Below are 6,277 nucleotides of genomic sequence, written 5' to 3' on the forward strand. Positions count from 1 at the left end.
AATATTCAGTACATATTCAAGTTTTGCCAACATCTCCATAATGTTCTTAGAGTAACCGGATTTCCCAAAACCCAAGATCCAATCCAGGATTATGCATTGCATTTAACTGACAGGTCTCCTGAACTTCCTTTAATCTGGAACAGTTCCTTTGCCTTTCTTTGTCTTTCGTGACATTAACATGTTGGAAGAGTACAAGCCAGTTACTTGGTAGAACAATCCTCAGTTAAGGTCCCTCAACTGTTTCCCTGTGATTAGATTTTGGTTACACATTTCAGAAATACCACAGAAAAGTAATGACATCCCTATTTCAAGCATGTCAAAAGGAACATTTTTTTTCTAACATCTTTATTGGAGTATAATTGCTTTACAATGGTGTGTTAGTTTCTGCTTTATAACAGAGTGAATCAGCTATACATATACATATATCCTCATATCTCCTCCCTCTTGTGTCTCCCTCCCACCCTCCCTATCCCACCCCTCTAGGTGGTCATAAAGCACCAAGCTGATCTCCCTGTGCCATGCGACTGCTTCCCACTAGCTATCTATTTTACATTTGGTAGTGTATATATATCCATGCCACTCTCTCACTTCATCCCAGCTTACCCTTCCCCCTCCCCGTGTCCTCAAGTCCATTCTCTACATCTGAGTCTTTATTCCTGTCCTGCCCCTAGGTTCTTCAGAACCATTTTTTTTTCTTTTTTAGAATCCATATATATGTGTTAGCATACGGCATTTGTTTTTCTCTTTCTGACTTACTTCACTCTGTATGACAGACTCTAGGTCCACCTACCTCACTACAAATAACTCAGTTTTGTTTCTTTTTATGGCTGAGTAATATTCCATCGTATACATGTGCCACATCTTCTTTATCCATTCATCTGTTGATGGACACTTAGGTTGCTTCCATGTCCTGGCTATTGTAAATAGAGCTGCAGTGAACATTGTGGTACATGACTCTTTTTGAATTATGGTTTTCTCAGGGTATATACCCAGGAGTGGAATTGCTGGGTTGTATGGTAGTTCTATTTTTAGTTTTTTAAGGACTCTCCATACTGTTCTCCATAGTAGCTGTATCAATGTACATTCCCACCAACAGGGCAAGAGGATTAAAAGGAACATGTTTATCCCACTACTGGTGATGTTAATTTTGATCACTTGACTGAAGTGGTATCTGCCAGATTTCTCCACTGTGAAGTTACTGTCTTCCCCTTGGTTGTTAATCTCCAGAGAGATCACTGGAAACGGTAGTAATACCCTTTTCCTCATCGACCTTTCTCTATTAGTAACACTTGCCTGAATCAGTATTATCATGATGGTTGCAAACTAGTGACTTTTCTAACTCTATTGTTCCTTCTACAGTTTTTATTGGTGGTCTTCCAGGAACAGTTTTTCCCTTTTTCTTATTTTATTTATTTATTATGGACTTGTGGATTCTGTTTTCATTCAGTGGGTTATATTACTATTATTATCCATTTTGATGCTCAAATTTTCCCAGATTTGTCTGTTCAAGCTAGTTCCTACATTCCTTTGACATGCCCCCATTATTTTTTTGAACGCTTCCTTATTTTGTGTTCTAGGCTCATCTTATACTTTCCCTTCCCCAGCTCTCGAACCAGCCATTTAGGTCTGTGCACTGGTTGTGCTCACTGCTACTAGGGTGTCATTACTTCTAGCCCTTTCATCAGACAGAGCTAGGAATTATATGCATGTCTGTATGAATGTAGGTATATATATTTTTTTATTATTATTATTTTTTTTGCAGTACGAGGACCTCTCACCGCTGTGGCCTCTCCCGCTGCGGAGCACAGGCTCCGGACACGCAGGCTCAGCAGCCATGGCTCACGGGCCCAGCCGCTCCACGGCATGTGGGATCCTCCCGGACCAGGGCACAAACCCGCGTCCCCTGCATCGGCAGGAGGACCCCCAACCACTGTGCCACCAGGGAAGCCCAATGTAGGTATATTTTAATCATGAGTTCATATGTATAACTCTAATTCCAATCCAACACCATAGAGGTCTTCATTGCCTTCTTCTGTTTCGTATTTTTTATTTCCCTTCTCCCACAGTGAAAACCCTAGCTCTCAAAATAGCAATGAATTTACTCATTTGCTCAATCCTACAAAACACACAAAATAGTTTCAGAACTGCTATATCTCTACACTATAGATAACAGCCTACTACACATGGTTCAAGGTTTTTTGTTTTTGTTGTTGGCAGTTCTTTCACCTTTAGGTTAAAGGTATATAATCAAAGTCCTGTGTTAAAAACTCACTTGGATTCATTTTCTTTTCTTCTGAGAGTTTACGTTATTCACTAAAATACAGTTGGTTCATCTGTTGCTGTTTGTATTCAATTTTGGAGGCTTTTTTCTCCCAACCCTGTTAATTTCATTCTTGAACATATAAAACATTACCAAGTTTCCAAAGCTCATAACTACACAAAAAGGTATAATCAGAGCAATGCCATTCCCTCCACCATCCCTTTTACTCAGTTCCTACCCACCCCCTACAGGTAGCTAATTAGTTTCTGGTTACCTCTTCTCTATTTTTGTTCTATCAAAAGATTATGCTTTCTCAGTGTGGAACAGAGAGATGGGACAGCATACTGGATCAAGAAAGAATTTTAAGATGGGAGACATAACAGAATGTTTGTATTATAATGTAAATGATTCCACAGAAACTGAAATTGAAGGTGGAGAAGGGATGGGATAACTGCAGAAAGAAATATCTATCAAAATAACTTCTGGTTTAAATTTGAGGGATATCAAAAGGTTCCCATATTCCAAAATAGATGGCATCTTGTTTGTAACCTTCCAAATTAGTTATACCTATGGCTCTAGAGAACCCACATAAAATGGGGTTATTATTTTGGAAGGATAATTAAGCTATCACTACCTATTAATGTCAGCAGGAGAAATTCTGCCCTGGCAAGAGGGAGGTTTTGAACTTTGAGCTAGACATTTAAGCAGGAATAGAGAGGTGAGAAGAGAATGGGTGACATGAGGATCTGTGTAGTAACACAGATGGACAGTAATGATCGTGCTAGAAAATCAAACCCACATCTCTGGCACGTCTTGGAAAATTTACAAATATGCTATTGAGTAACTGAGGGTTATTCCTCATGTCCTGGCACTAAGTCAGTGTGGCACAGAGGGAAGAACATGAACTTTAGAGACAGAGCGGTCTGGCCTTAAATCCCAACTGAGTTACCTAACAGCTACATAACCACTGGCAAGTTACTTAACATCTCAGAGTCACAATTTTCTTACCTGTAGAACTGGATAATATCTCTTTTGCCAAGTTAATGTAGAATATAAACAGAATAATGTATAGAATTGCCCCTGGCCCAGAACATATGCTTAATAAGTAGTTCCTATAATAAATGCAGATTAACAAGATAAAGAAATTACACAGTGTGTTTCAATAACATGCCTAAAAGAAATCAGTGAAATCACACCATCTCAGGCAGTATTTGGTAAGGGCAAAAAAAATGTCCAACACGTAGTTCCAATTCTCAATTTTCAAAATGTCCCAGAGTCTATTTTTAAAGTGTAAAAATATGTGCTGACATACTAAAGTGCCAATGGTTTAAAAGAAACAATTCTGAGGAGATGTTGATCAAATGTTAAAAACTTCCAGTTAGGGACTCCCTTGGTGGCGCAGTGGTTAAGAATCCTCCTGCCAATGCAGGGGACATGGGTTCGAGCCCGGTCTGGGAAGATTCCACATGCTGCAGAGCAACTAAGCCTGTGCGTCACAACTACTGAGCCCGCGTGCTACAACTACTGAAGCCCGCACGCCTAGAGCCCATGCTCTGAAACAAGAGAAGCCACCACAACGAAGACCCAAAGCAGCCAAAAATTAATTAATTAATTAATTTAAAAAAACAACTTCCAGTTATAAGATGAATAAGTTCTGGGGGTTTAATGTACAACATGGTGACTACAGTTAACAATACTGTATTGCATACTTGAAAGTTGCTAAAAGAATAATCTTAAATGTCACACATACACAAAGGTGATGGATGTATTAACTAACTTTAACTGTGGTAATCATTTTGCAATTTATATATCTATCAAATCATCACTTACACAATGTTATATGCCAATTATATCTCAATAAAACTGGAGAAAATAATAAAAGAAGCAATACCAATGACTCTGAATAATCTAAGTAATGCCTATGGCTCACAAAGAGATGAACATAAATCTATCAAAAGGCATATTAACCAATTTTATAATTTTATAAATGTGTATACACAAGAGAATTAAGGACATTCAATAAAGCAATGTTTTAAAAGTTTCTATTTCACTTTCAAATTGATCTACAAACCAAAATGCAACATGGAAAGTCTTAAAGTGATCTTTAACTAAATACTGAAATATACAATAAACTTTCAGAGCCTAGAATCAGTAATAACCCCAAAGCCCCACACTGAAGAGCCTTAAAATGCGCAATGGCAATGAGACACGAAGCATACAATTTTACCCGTCGTTTTCCTCGCCGACTAGAAATGACTTCTCTTTCATCTTAAATAAGCAGTGTGTGCTCTACCTCTGTTCTAGAAGACGCACTTAAAGGTCACAATCTCAGTATGCAATACCAAGACGATTAGAATTCATCAACAATTCAATGCCGAACGTCTTAAGAAAACTTTCCAGTAGGGTGCTAATCCACAGACCGAGCTACTTTTCTTGTGGAAGGAGAAAGATGCATCCACACCCTTTACTAAAAGAGAAAAGGAAGGAGTGGGAGAAAAGGGAAGAGAGAGAGATGCAAAATAACAAGACACTGCTTCTATAACCAAATGAAAGTCTGTTTTTAAACTTTGGGAAATTCTTCCTCTGCCGAAGGGCAATAAATATCAAAGTACAATACAAGGCAATCATTTGTGTTTTGAAAGCAGAAAAGAATGCGGAGAGAAAAGGAAAACATTTTATCATGTACTGAACTTACAAGTATTCAAAATCCTTAATTCCTTCCCCCCGCCAAATATTGGGCATCATCATATCCTTTACAAAATAAATTTAACACGAAACCACTGGACTCATTTTTAGCACTCGGTGGAGAACTTTTATCTCTCCCAGCGCTCACCACCCAATAACCCTTCTGGGAAGCCCTGAATAACCGCTATTCTCGGAACAAACGCACGCTCGCGTTCCAGTGCCCCGGAGGCGCCTCGGGGCGCGGAGAGAAACCTGGGGGTCTGGAGGCCAAGGACCATAGACCGCCCCTTCGCTGCCCAGGAAGTGCCCGAAGCGGCGGCCGAGCGGCTGGTCCCCGCACCGGAGCGGAGCGCCACCGAGGCGCGCCCGCCCCGTCCCTCCCGGGCAGGGTCCGCCTCCTGGAGTCCCCCGTCCCCGAGTCAGGAGGACCCCGCCGGCCGCGCCTCACGCCCCCTGCGGGAAGCCCAGGATGCCCCCGCGGGGCGCACCGACAAGCCGCAGCTAGCGCGGCCGCCGCCTACCTGAAGGGAGCTTGGGCCCGTGTGGACTGGACGTGCGGAGGTCAGCTGGGCGCTCAGCAGCCCCTGGCGCGCGGAGCCGGCTTGCAGAGCGCAGAGTACCGCCGAGACCAGCGCCGCCGAGATCCGCCGACCACACCCAGGCCCGCGCCTCCCAGCAGCCAACTCCGCTGCGCGCGGGGACGTGGCTCGAGGCGCGAGGCGCGAGGCGCGAGGCACGAGGCGCGCGAGCCCGCGGGGACGCGCCGTGGACGCGCGCAGACCCTGGAGCGTGCGCGGCCCGGGCGGGGGGCGAAAGCAGCTAGCGCGGAGCGGAGCGTCTGCTTCCTATTTTCTCTCTCGTTTCCTGCTAGAAGAAGAAAAACATTTATTCCCGGGCAGTTTCGTTTTCTTGGTTCGGCGCCTGGACGCTGGAGCACACTTCTGAGTAGCGCCCAAGTGGTGTGGCCGGTTTCCTTCCTGCCACCGCACAGGCCTCAGCTTGCTCGTGGGCAGGATAGAGGGGCTGATTTAGAAGACCTCAAGGTCCCGTTTAGGTTTAACATTCTGGAATTCTAAATGTAAGAGAGTAAACTGAAGCCCAGAGTCTTACAAAATTGCATTGCAATCCCAGCTCTACCGTCCCTAGTTGTATGACCGTGTACCATCTCAGGGCCTCAGTTTCATCATGGGCAAAATAGGGATACTGTACATGCCTCAAAAAGGTGCGAAAATTTTAACTGCGTTAACAGTTGCACAGAACCTGCCTCTAAATAAATGATCAATGCTTGGAAGTTATCGTTACTGTTGTCACTGATGAAACCGGGCCTTCCAG

The 6,277-nt window shown here is 43.1% G+C and overlaps 1 protein-coding gene across 2 annotated transcripts in view; it reads right to left on the reverse strand.

The window, feature by feature from the left end:
• Window positions 1-5,766, reverse strand: part of GNB4 (G protein subunit beta 4) — a 60,128-nt gene extending 54,362 nt beyond the window's left edge. For both annotated transcript variants that reach the window (XM_079921297.1, XM_079921296.1), the window contains exon 1: window positions 5,467-5,766. The gene's annotated coding sequence lies outside the window, so the exon portion shown is untranslated. The remainder of the gene's footprint in view (window positions 1-5,466) is intronic.
• Window positions 5,767-6,277: the final 511 nt, after the last annotated feature.

This window comes from Stenella coeruleoalba (assembly GCF_951394435.1).
Source record: "Stenella coeruleoalba genome assembly, chromosome: 5".
NCBI classification, from domain to species: Eukaryota; Metazoa; Chordata; class Mammalia; order Artiodactyla; family Delphinidae; genus Stenella; species Stenella coeruleoalba.